Source organism: Neopelma chrysocephalum, unplaced genomic scaffold (assembly GCF_003984885.1).
Source record: "Neopelma chrysocephalum unplaced genomic scaffold, ASM398488v2 Primary Assembly neopelma1_22, whole genome shotgun sequence".
Lineage (NCBI taxonomy): Eukaryota > Metazoa > Chordata > Aves > Passeriformes > Pipridae > Neopelma > Neopelma chrysocephalum.
The window spans coordinates 8,729,723-8,743,115 of NW_020897689.1; positions in this window are offsets into that span (position 1 = coordinate 8,729,723).

Sequence of the window (13,393 nt, forward strand, 5' to 3'; positions counted from 1 at the left end):
TCTGCAATCATCTGTGCTCCAGTTGTGTGTTCCCACCACTTCTTTCTCATTAGCATTGGCAATTATGCAAGCTGTTGGATCTGCTTGCCCAGCTGCCTGAAAACAACCCATGCAAAAAGAAAAAAGTTAACATTTAGCTGAATCAGTAAGCTGACTTGGCTCTCTGTTCATCCCAAATATCAGCCATGGGGGGCAGCAGTGGCAGTGGAGAGGCAGGACTACCCTTTCCACAGAAGCATGGCCAAAACCCTCAAGCTATTCATTGAACTGTACCTCAACATTATGAGTTTAAGGTAACAAGGTCCGTCTCATTCTAACTGTGCTGCCTTTCCACCACCTTGCATGTTAGGAAATCCTTCCAACCTGTGCAAACTGGGCTTCAAAAACAGGGTAGATGAACACTGATATTTAATCATTGGCAATGTGTTCTATCTGATTTCTGCAGGTGTAAATCGCTCTACCATGTGCTAAGCAGAAAGCCAAGGGCTGGATTAATTTTCCTTCCTTAAGACTATTTTGTACTTTTGTAGTAAAAATTAATGCAATCATAATAAAAAATTACCCAATGCAAAATCCCCACTACCTTGGTTGATATCAAGCTAAAAAAAAAAAAAATAAAAAATTCAGTGCATGAAAAATTAAGGATAAAATTAAGGATGAAGAAAATTCTACATTATAGCTGGAAACTTTTGTGGAACAGACAAAGGCATTGATCTATTAATGCAAGCAAATGCCTAATGAGTAGTGCTGTGTCTTTTATTTTGCCACTGTAAAGGAACAAAAGGGAGGCAGTGGAGTCAAAATTAACTGTATACTGTAAGGGACTTGTCGAGTCCAGATATACAACTGTTTGATGTGAGCAATCAACATAGCATTTCAGAATTATTAGAGGGGAAAACATCTGCAGTTTTTTTGTCATCAGAAAGCAATTATACACTTGATAGCTAACTGAGCAATTAAAATCCTGTTGAAGACAAATCCTTTGCTAGCTTAATACTTACACCATATTTCCCTCCCATGGTCAGTAGGTACCTGTAGTTTCTGACCCTTTTCACTGAATAGCAGGATTCTGCCTCCCTATTTTACCTGTTTCTCTTTGTACAGTGTGCAATCCAAAGGAGCAATGTGGGTAAAGTCTAAGTATCTCCATTTACTCTCTGTAAATCCTAAGTGTGTACTGTGTAAGGCTAAGCAATATATAAACACCATTGCTTTGACTGAGTTCTGGTGGCTCTGACACAGAGAATACAGTCAAGGTCACTTGATGCTTCACAAGCTGTGAAAGGGATACTCCTCAATTCCTATCAGTCCAGACATTGATTTCATTACAAGGAGACCTGTATTTAAAACTATAAAGTAATACTAGTCCAAGAGGACATCTAGAGATCACCTAGCCCAAACCAGGGCCAACTTTAAAAGTTACATCAGGTTACCTGAGGTCTTGTCCAGTCTAATTTTGTATGTCTCTGAAGATGGTGGTGATACCACAGCTCTTTGGACATTAACTTCCAGTGCTTGACCACTCTAACTTTGAAGAATACGTCTGTTCTTCCCCAGAGATTCAGTCCAGAAAAAGAGGGGATTGCACCAAGCACCAGAGCTGAAGAAGAGGGGCAGCACAAGTGCTAGGCAGGATGCTGGAGGGACAGGTGGCACCCGGGATGAGAAGATGGCTCCAGAGCTGTGAGGTCATTTAGGCCCCTTGCTGGGTAGTAGCAGTGGGAACACTAGTGCTGTGCAGGACTGGAGGATGATGGTCCAAGAGTAGTAGAGTAATGCTGATAGTTTTGGCTTCTATTCTTTTGAAGGTGAAGATCTTCTACTTGAGGTCACTTCATCTTGAGGTCAAGATGGTATTTAGCATATTTAGATGGTATTCTGTACCTCACACTGTCATGAAGGTTGTGTAAAGAGTTTGCATAGCCAGTTGCAACCTTTATAAAACCCCTTGTAAACTTGGGCTGACTGACAGAAAAAGGCCATTTAAAGTATCTTCCCTAGCCTGGAAATCCAGTAGAGCCACCCAAAGTGTGAAGGGGCTGCCCAAATTCCTCCAGGGAGCTATATCACTTGCTCTGTGGTCAGACTTCAGACTCTCCAACACAGCACCAGCTGCTGTAGAGATCCATTCCTGACACTGCTGCAGCAGCAGTGTTATGGGCCTGAGGTTCTCTGCTGGTTGGCAACTCTGTTTTTACGACTGATTATATAATACAATCCTATTAACAATCAGAAGGTGGAACTGCCTTGTGCTGTATTTTCTCTGTGTCCACCACAGAGCCATATGTTACTCATTCAGGGGACCAATTTAATCCCACTGCTTTAACTGAGCTGTGCAGGGCAGTATTTGACTTATATTTTTAAATCCAATGATGCATAAAGAAATAGAACTCAATTTTTGTAATTTTTTGGATCTAAGTCCTCACTGAGTGCCTATTGATTTCAGTGGAGTAGTACAAGTGATTAATCTGCTTTTTGTACACAGTAAGTCCTATTCTGTAGATAAATGAACACTCATTTAAGGGAAGTGCTCACCACTCGTTTTACCAAGATAGTTCCAAAGAGGATGTGAATTGATTTGTAAGGAGGTCAAGAAACCAAGTAACAAAACAAAGAAACATTCTTTTTTTCCCCTTAAAAGTTTGCAGAAATGTGTGCTGAAAATCTCCATTTTAAGAGATACTTTATTTTTCTCCAGCAAAACTCTAGCAAAATCTGCTTAAGGCCTTGTGTTTTGCAGCACAATCAGCTGTTGCCTGTGGCATAACTTCTAAAGTTCCAAACCGGTTTTCTTTTCCTCATAAACAATGAAGTCCATTTTGTTTGAAGTATTTTATATCCTGTGCTAAAGCACTCATCTCATGCACACATTTAAACATGCACACACAGGAATATGCAGGGAGATTTTTTTCTCCGAGGCCATGAAAAGGCAATGGTGGAGACTAAGTCTGAAGTTTCTTGCTGTCAGTGATGGAGATTCAGAGGTTACTGGATAAGCTCTGAGCCTCTGTGTGAACACTTTAGATCAGCTGAGAATGTGTCAAGGCCTATAATGATTCCTAGAAACTTTAAAACTCCTGTGGATTAGGAAAACGATTCCCATGACTTACTTTGCCCTATGGGCAAACACTGTCATCTCAAAATCAGATAACATATGGGACATTACAAGTAGTCTAGAAGCTCTAGGCTATTTTCTTCTAACAGTGTAATTTGGTCCTCATGGGGTATTAGATGATTATTTTGATTTCATTCCTAGCTTTGCCTTCATCATCAACCTTAGCAAAATAAGAAAATGAGACAGATCGTTTTTGTTGTACTTATCTGTTGATGCACCTATAATTTTAGAAGATAGGTAATTTTGGCAGAAGACATACTCATTTCCAAAAATTACATCCAGTGATGAAAGGGTTTTCTGTTAAGCCTGAGCAGAAATAAATAAAAGGGGGAAAAAAGGTGTAATTCTGCTAACAGTTTTGACAATTTTTCACAGTAGTTAACATGGGAAAAATAGAAATGAGAATTGGCAATGCTGACACAATAATGATTGCAAACATATCCCAGGGTTGAACTTCAGGTCTAGTAGGATTACAGAAAATAAGAAAAAAACAAGTAGCCTAAGAAACAGAGAACAAAATAGACCAACTAAAAATACACCCGTTGGAAAAAGCCTTTGTGTATGAGCTTGTTTGTAAAACTGATGCACTACCCATCTCAGGCAAATGGCTGATTATATTTTTCAATTCCAAATTCTCTGATCACTTACCCTGGGAGAAAATGTTTGTTGGAACTTGCTCTATTTCTAACAGACTTTTAATTATCCTACTGGGATGCAATTTACAGTTAGCATTTTAGGGTGAGTCTTGGAGGTGCAGTTCCCATTCACATTAATGATGTGCGCACACTGTGAAGATAACTATAATCCCTTTGTAGATTAAACACTTCATGCTGTCAAACATTTTCCCAATGTTGTAAATCTGAAAGCATTCAAAATGGGTGTAGGGCTTTCTCTTTTTTTTCCATATGAGTGATTGCAGTGTTTTTGATTGCTTTGGATGAACAAAGAGACTGATGTTGTCTGCCAGAAGGAATAGTTATGAACAGGTGGCCTGGTTAGTGTAGGTGTTGAGGATCTTTGAAAGTCACACCAAAGAGTCTCTACAGTATATTCTTGTTGAAGCTAATGAACTTACAGCATATAAAAGCTTAAAAAATGCTGATGGTCCATTCTGCACTGATATATTCAGTGTAGCAGGAGGACAGTTCTATGGGTTTCATGAATGGTGGATAAAACCAAAATGTTATTCCATGAGAAAAGTGTTGCTTTCCTTTCTGAGCTATAAGCTTCTCCATGCACTAAGTGCAGTATATCTAGTTTTGCTTCCCAGGGATATATCTCCAGCTGAACAAAAAATTATGTAAAAAATTTCAATATCAAATTTGTAGACATGCTGTGATGGTCTACAATCAAATTAAGGTGCAGATAACTTCACAGAGAATTGATAAACATGTTTCAGACAGAGGCCTAACTGCGGGTATCCTCTACCCTGGAGACTTCTGCTTTGTAACTAAGCCAATATAGGAATCCAGGGAGAGATAGAAACACAGCTGAAGTACTCCCTTATTCAAGCTAGATAGCAAAATAAGGCATTTAAGAGAAAAGTAGAAAAAAATCAAGACAAAATTAATTACCTTTTTATATATTATGCAGTTACACATATCATGGATACATTTAAACACAGAAATACTGGGATAAATTCAGGGCCATGAATAAGTGGGTTTCCTGGGTGGGAAAAGCCCTCACACTTGGAGGCACTGGCTGATGAGATGGCTGTTCTACTTCATCTGCTACAGGCAAACCTGAGCTGACTCCTGCTGAGTTTAGTGCTATATCTACCCTCACCACACATCCACCCCAACAGAATGTAAAGCCTAGTCACATTTATTGGCTCTTCTTCCAACTATGCAGTGGTAGTAACTAACTCCTAGACTCTCCTAGTAAGCAGGGAGAGTCCAGGAGTTAGTTACTACCATCTTTGAACCCATCTGAAGTATCCTTGAAGGAAATGAAGTGTCACCCATTTGCATCCAAATTACAATATGCAGTTGTGTGATATAAAAACAAAAAGTTTTAAAAATGGCACAATAGTAAATTTGTCCTGGGGAGAATTTGGCTGAGGCTGCATAAATTGTTTGTTCTCTTTAGTACTGTTCAATATTTTATGAACCTTCTGTAAATTCTGGGTAATCTCCATTTTAGGTGACAAAGATGTGCCCAAGATGAATGTACACCAGACCAGACTTGGTGCTGTTTCAACTACAGTAACAGCAAAAAGAGATGCACCCATCCTGAGTTCAGAGTTTGAACTGGTTGCAAATTGAACATCTCAGTAGGAAAAGATTCCCCAGTTGGTGCTCTCACTTCTTCACCTCTTCTAGCTGCCATTTGGAAAGAAAGCCCCTCCAAATATCTTTAATATTATTTGAAAAAGCCTTTTGAAAAAGGGAGAGGACATGCAAGTATTACACATCAGGAAGAAATTCAAACTGATGTAGGGCCATTTTATGAAGTGCAGAGAACTCCAAAAATTTCTGAGCGAATGAACTAGGTGAAACACAGAAAGGCAGATCTCCATCTAAAATAACACACTTCCATGTAAGTCATGTGGAGTGATTCCAGCTGAGAATGGGGATTGACCTCTTATTTAAATTTTATATTATTTGTCTTTAAAAAAGTGCACAGGTTTTGTAAGTGGAACTGCAAAGCACTCAAGAATATTTACATTGCAGCAGGAGGGACTTTTGATTCTGTGATCACTGCCCCTGCCTGCACTCCTAGTTAGCATTTCTATAAATAAGGACGTATCTGTTACTTGTAGCCCAAAAGAAGGAAGCACATAATAGTCCTCTCAGCAGGGTAAGTGCTAAGAAAACATCAACCCATTCCCAGGCCTTCATGTGCACTCCTCTGCGAGTCCAGGAAAGGCCACTTACCTCTGCAGGGACAACCTTCAAAGACAGAGATGGGGGTATACCAGGTGAAAAGTCATTCAGGGTCTCTGTGGAAAATTTCTCCCGATCCAGGTGGCTGTCTCCAGCTGAATTGGCCGTATGTCAGAAATCCATCAGGTGCTGCAAGGGCAGTGAGTGCCAAGGACCATTCGGGCAGCACCTGGACATGTCACAGGCCAAAGCAGCCAAGTGGAGAAGGTGGTAGGCGGGAAAAGCAAGTCATGTTTGGTAGGTGATGCAGCTCTGAGGACACCTGCAGAGAATCTCCTGAAAGAAGCCTTGAAGTATTGGTGGCAGCGGAGATATCTTCCTAGACTAGATCCTCCACTTGATGCAACTCTGCGGGGTTGATTTGTTTCTTGGCTGATGAGGCTCATTTTGTACCATATGCACATACTGTGGTTCTGTGGCAACTTAGTCAAAGACTATTGCTGTCAAGACAGATTTGAACAGAAGAAAAAAGTGTTAACAATTGGACTGGCTTCTGAGCATGCCTCTGAGGTTCCCTCCCCTGCAGAGGTACCTACACATCCCCTGAGGACCTTCAGGTCCCAACCCTTGTATTTCCAGGCAGAAAAGGATACTCAAATCCTATGGTGTTGAAAGACCAGAGTGGGCAATGGCAAATCTAAGGTAGATCCTACAGCCAAGCCAAGCTCTGAGGCTCATTCCATAACTTCTCTTTGTCATCCAGCCCTGTCCCATTCTGGCTGAAGGTCACTAGTGTATTACAGCAGGTTTGATAGTTATTCTACTGGGAGGATCCAGTGATGAGAGGTGGAAAACACAGCTGAACTCATATGAAAACAAAACTATTTGGATTCCTGTGGGATCTGATGACTTCTCCATTTTTTCCATTCTCTAAACCAATGCTCTTTCTGCAGAGGTCAGTGCATTTGGAATATTTTATGGACCCATAACCTGAAAAAAGTTGAAAATGTCTACTACTCTAAAGTAGGGCTACTTTAACTGTAAGTTGTCTGCCTTTGTATTAGAATTATCTGGTGAAGAGTTAAAAGCCTGCACTGCACAGATGACAGATGACTGGAGATCATATTTTTTTCTCCCGTCCTGAAATACTTGGTTTCTTTTACTGAAAATACTATCAGAACTCATTTCATGTATGCAGCTAGGACTGATCCTACACTTAACATGTCTTGCTTTTCTGGTAACCACAGTATTGCCTAAACTTTCACACGTGTGTTAGCAACGTGAGTAATATTTATCTTTTTTAAAAGGGCAAGTGTGTACTTTGGAGTGACTTATTTTGGGGGTCTTTTTTGGTAAACATATGTGCTTCTTTTTAATTAGGCAAAATCAAAGAATGCAGTAGTATCCAGAGTACAGGAGGCACTTGTTTGTTTATGAGAGCTCCTAATTTCTGGTGGATTTCTCCTTGGGTTCCCATTATGAATACTACTTTCACATAGATAAGCTCTCCCCTCATACTGGAGCCCTCATCACATTAGAGGTATTTAATGCTTGACTAGAGTGGAGGCATAGTGTGGAACTTAGGGCAATCATGAAGAAAATGGTCAAGACAGGGCTTGATTTAAAAGTCTGCAGGGAACTGATATGACAAGGCTTCACATCTCGCCTCTCAGCTGAGACTGTTAGATATGGAAGAGTTTTTTTCTATTTCTTCAGACTGAATTAGGGGGTCACAAAATCTTGCTGCACCTTTACCTGCATGGTTCACGCAGGTGTGTGTACACACATGGGTAGAACTCAGTGTAGCATCCAGTGTGTTTACAATGCAGGGCCTCTAAGGTCTCTTACAGCTGATTAGGTGAGTTACAAAGAGATGCCCTATCAAAAATCATATTTGCATAAAGTCCATCATCTGACTGAAAAGTTTTGTTCTCTCTTCTGCTCTTAAACAACAAGATGTGCATGAAATTTGGATGGAAAAAAAATAATTCAGAATATTCTAGATTCTGCAGATGCTAGCTGTATGTGGTTCGCAATATTCTTCTGCAGCATGAGAGACAAAATCTGCCCTGTACACTGACACAGCTACATTCACTTACATGAAATGACATGGCTGTAACTAATTGGACTAAGCAGGCAAACTTTCATTGCACACAGCCAAAGACAAACTCTGGCTCCAAATATTTTTCCCTGAAAACATTTTCATGGTACCTAGCCTCATTTTAGACCGAACAATACATTTTTGTCTACCCATACTAAAAATAGTGCATGTACTAATTAAAAAAAAACAAGCTGTGACAGAAAACAATAAAGGCAAGGAAATGGGAGAGCATTTTTACATAGCCAGCAGCTTCCCTGGCACCATTTCTAGCTATGAAGAGGGTTATTAGCAAGCCCAGAATTATATAAACAGTTCCCTCTGCCAGCCAGTGTACACCAGAATCATCATTTATTTTCAAACGATTCAAGTCAGCAAAATCCACTTTTTCATCAGACCAGTGGAAAGACTGGCAGACGTTTTTAAAAGTGGGATTATGATCAGAAAAAAATACTCTTTCTCTCAATGGTTCAGTGCCCTAATTTTAAAAACTCATAGTTATTCCCGCTTTCTTCATTGACAGAAATGTGTTTATTCCTGCAGCAGAGCGTGCTCATCAGCTACAGGAGGGGGAGCGGCATTCATCTCTGCAAAATGCACCATCATCAGTATCACCCAGTAACTCCAAGATGTGGAATTTTTGCTACTGTGTGTGATAACTGAGAAAGAAATAGACTGAGTTTCGTACTACGCTAATACCGGTTATAGTTTAAAGCAGCAGGGAAAATCTGATCTGGAATTAATGAGAAATAAACAGTCTTAGCCACTTTTTGCACAAATTTAAATAACGAATTTGAGGATAACCTATTCACCTCTTTGGCTTTATATGCTGACGAAAAGGGAGCTGGGCCTAAATCAGGGTTAATGTTTGCTCTAGATCTGGCAGAATAGCATGGCTGTTTGGAGGTTGTGCCTGGAGAGGCTGGCGGCTGCAGTGTGCAGCTGAGAGTGAGAGAGCTGAGTCTCAGGGAGCCCTGGGGCACAGCAGGAGACCCCAATTCGGTAAATCCTCCAAGATTGCACAACTTGGAACAAGAGAACAATCCTACGGTGGGGTTGTTGTGTGCCTTGGGTTATGCAAGTGCTTAAGTGTTTCGTTGGATAGGTGCCCTAATCTCTCAGTATTGTTTTATTCTATCTTTAAAATGATAATAATGATTCCTACATTGGGAAGGGAAGTAATTGATTTAGTCATGATTGCAGAAAAGGGGGGGTCTGTAAATACTAAAGAAAATAACCCCAAAGTGGGAGAAACAGGAACGTGTGTAGAATAACATCCTGGGATACCTATTTTCACAGAATCACAGAATAAGTTGGCTTGGAAGGGATCCACAATTTTATAAGAGGCAGTTCTGTTTTGGAAAGTGATTGTGTTAAACTGCCACCTTCTCTTACTCTGACTGATCGGGAGCCTTTAAAATGTAAAACTACCTGGTGAACCCTGCAGGAAGATAACTAACAAACAGGAGTCAAGTGGACTGCATTGCTTACACATAATGAATAGATGCCTTCACATCTGAGCAAAGCTTTTGAAAGCACAAGTGCCCTATTTGGCCTGAAGAACCAGGACAGATTGTCTGAATAACAGTCAGACTTTCCAGGACCAGGAGCTAAAAAACTCAGCATTTTGTGCTTCACTGGTTATGCTGCAAATGCTCTTCTTCAAATATAGCCAGGTACTCAGCACATTCGCTTACGAGTGCGCTAGCTGAGCCATTAATTGCTGCTGGTGGAGGCAGTCCTGCTGCCCTCTGCCTGTTCTGCCCTGGCTTACCCCGCCTTCCTCACGCTGGCTCAGCTGCTCCATTTCATTTCAGCTCCCTGAACTGAAAAAAAGGAGAAATTCAGGGGAAAAGACAGGAAAAGGATGTTTTCCAGCCCTGATATGCTTAGACTGGACATACAGATTTGCTTGAATTTTTCTGTGTGGAAGCTTGACAGCAACTCTGTATTCATCTCGCTACTTGGACATTTCTTCAATAGGTAACAGGGAGGATGAAGGCCTTTAAAAATAAGCTAAAAATATCCTGATAGATAGCTCTCCTATAATTCCATTAACCTCTCAAATTCAAGCAATTTTATGCATCATTACCAACCCCAACCAAAATCAATGGTTGTAACTGGGATGCAGAGAGCCAATGCATCTCCCATGACAGGGTTGTGCCTGACAGGACTGCCAAGGCTAAGTGGGTGGACGGGAAAGGCTCTTTGCGCAGCAAATGACTCTCAAATATAGGCAGGTATTCAGCCTGCTCTCTTATGAGTGATTTGATGTAGACAGGCTAGTCATTGAAACAGCATCATGCTTTCTGTATAACTGCACAGGTTACAAAACTACAGAAACCTTCTTTTGTGTACCATCTACTGTGTTTTTATATGGGCCGATTGTCAGCGAAGACAAATGACTCCTCATTTTTCTTACATACAAAATGTTGCTATTGCTTTAAGCTGTCAGCTACACTAGCAAACACCATGATTTGGTTATTCACCTTAGTAGGGATTATTTCTTATCAGGAGAAAGTCTACTTTTTCAGAACAATGGGAACAAGGGCCTCATAACAAACTCAAGTTGAAACTGACTGTGGTGCTCTCAGGAAGCATGGCCCTGTGTAGCAGGATAGAGACAGCCTGTAGCCTTTGTAGTCACATCAGTCACTTTGTTGTCTCAATATAAAATGTAAGTGGCTTGCTTTTGGAAGGTTGTTCCTCTCAAATAAATAAAGCTGTGTGCAAACATGAGTCTGAAAGAAAAAGAAATGCCCTGCAGGATCTTTGAAGTCTTCTCATTTTGATGTCATTAGATTAACCTCCTAGAAGCAAAGAAAAATCTGTGCAAGTTAGGACCTTCCAGAGAGTTTGCTCATGAGGAGGTGTGGGCATGTGGAATGCTGCTGGCTGACAGATAATGTATTTGAAAAAGACTTTGAAGTTGAGTTGAATAGTTCTTACATCAGGTACTCAAAGTCACTGCAGCTGTAAGTTAAATTTGAAAAATAAGAGAGGTATTTTACTATCAAACATATATTTTGTTCCCACTTGCAGGTGCTTTCAGCCTTCTACCTAATATTACTGGTAGTTGTGCACCACAAGAATGGACAGAGAGTAAGAGTTTGGCTCTGCTTTACATTCTTTATACAGAGAGAGCATAAACAACCATGGTAAATAATAGCGTTGGTAAGCATGATAAATAATAAAGATTAGTTCTCATTCTAATTTACTGTTGGGACACATTTGTCTCAGTTTTGTCTCTGTGGTATTTCAAACCAAGGAGAACTCCATGTAAGGCAATGGAGACACTTCGCTTGGAAATAAAATGATGGAGCAAGACTCATTGGAACCATATATATGTTTGAAAAATTAGTTGAAAAAATTTTTCACAGCCTTGGTTTCTTCTCCCCTCCTACCATATAGTACTGCAGTTAGGTTTTAGTTTGGAAATTTGAGTTTAGAGTTTCCAAAGCTAAAATAGGGCAGAAATGGAAAAAAGTACAAAAATGGCCGACAACTTGATCTAGACCATGGTTTTCAAAATCTCAGAGCCAACAGCAACACCTGTTTTTGAGATGACTACAATACAGTCCTTAGATTTCTCCTCACCTCTGGGATTAAGAAATACTTTGGCACAAAGTGCACATGTGGAACAGATGCCTGATGACCTCTGCTCCACGCAATGCTCCTCTGAGGCTTACGAGGAAGGCAGAGCAAGGGCTCTGCACATTCCCTAAGCTTACCTACACATGCATTTTAAATTACCCTTGCCCTACACTGCTTTTCCTTGTAAAGTTTTCTGCGTGACAAAAAGATAACCAACAGCAGGGCATGAGCAACACCTACCTTCTGAGGATCATCTCATATCAGACTAGAAAGAAATCTCTGCCTGTTTTGTTGGAATTGCCTGTAAGGGTTTCAATGCTGCATCATTGCCTGAGAACACATCACTGTGTTTCTTTGTCCGTCTTAGTTACCTAGTTATCTAGTGCCACTCCTAATAGAGAGGAACTACACTAAAAGGAAAAAAACAAAGTATTTGCCGGAACAAACTGGGTGAGCTTGTTCTCTCCTCTAATGAAGATTCTTTTTTCTGTTTCCTCTGAAACATCTGCTTTACTACATCAAGTAGAAATTATAGCATTTTTAATTTGTATTCTGTTTGGTTGTTTTTTTTACTGGACCATTGCAGACATATTTTCTTGTTTTTTCTGTAAACATATCCACTAAGACAAAGCCCCTCTTTAATCTGTTCTGAATTTGTCCAAGTTTTACTAACTTATCCTTTTAGTATAAGTCGTCTCCACACGATTTATCTACTTACAAAGGTAGTTTCTACTACTATTTGCTAATATTTTGCCTTTCAGGTGAAGCACAGGAATACAATAAAGGAAAGGAAAACATGGAGGCATCCCTTCTCTCACACTGCCTTTACCAAGGCAGGCTGTAAGTGTTGTTCTCCTCTCACCCACTGCAGGAACTCCCCCAACATTTGCTATTCACGGGTTCAAGTTTTAGGCTGGCAATATGCCAGTGAGTTCATTAACGGCACACTGGATAACAGTGTAGACCCAATCCTCAGGGATTTAGACAACATTTTAATAGCAATGTTTGATGGCTACAAGAAATTAAACTCTGCCTGGCCCAAGCTGTCTCGGGGGGATTCAAGTACCCACATGTAGCAGATAATGTAATAGACTGTTACCTCCCATCTGTAGGCAGCTTTGTGAGACCAGATGTCTCTTTCTTTAGTAGCTATCTGCAAATTGAAGTGTGCAAAGCTAGCATATTTTTGCAGTCACCTCACTACTTTCTTTTGAGATTTGACTTTTGGCTAAAATTGTGAGGTTCCATTAATCCTGAAAACCTCTTAGCACTGAAGTGAACTGAAAACCAGAATCCAAATCTTTGTATTTTAGGAAGTTACTTGGGAATCCACTTCGCTTTCCTTGTGCACCTGCAAGTACAACTTCTTTTGTTTGTTCTGGAAACAGTTTAAAATAAAAAGAAAAAAAGAAAAAAAAGAAAGAAAATGAAAAACATAACACAGCAAATGCTCTTGGCTGTGTGGGATGTGCCTGATATGAGAAAGTGCCTGTACCAATAAATCTTGTCTCGTGGTCCCAGGCCGTTCCCACCCACTGGGCTGTGTGTAGATGGATAGGGACGCTCTGGGACAGTTGTGTGGGTCACTGTGATGTGCATCACCACTGTACAGGGTATGGCCAAACGTTCACAGTTGTGTAGGACAGTGCCAGATGGAACGTTGCTCTGCAGAGTGATCCTATGCAGGACATGGCTGTGTGACACCACTGTGGAGGACATTTCTCTGTGGCTCAGCAATGCGTGTGACCCTGCTGTGCAGGA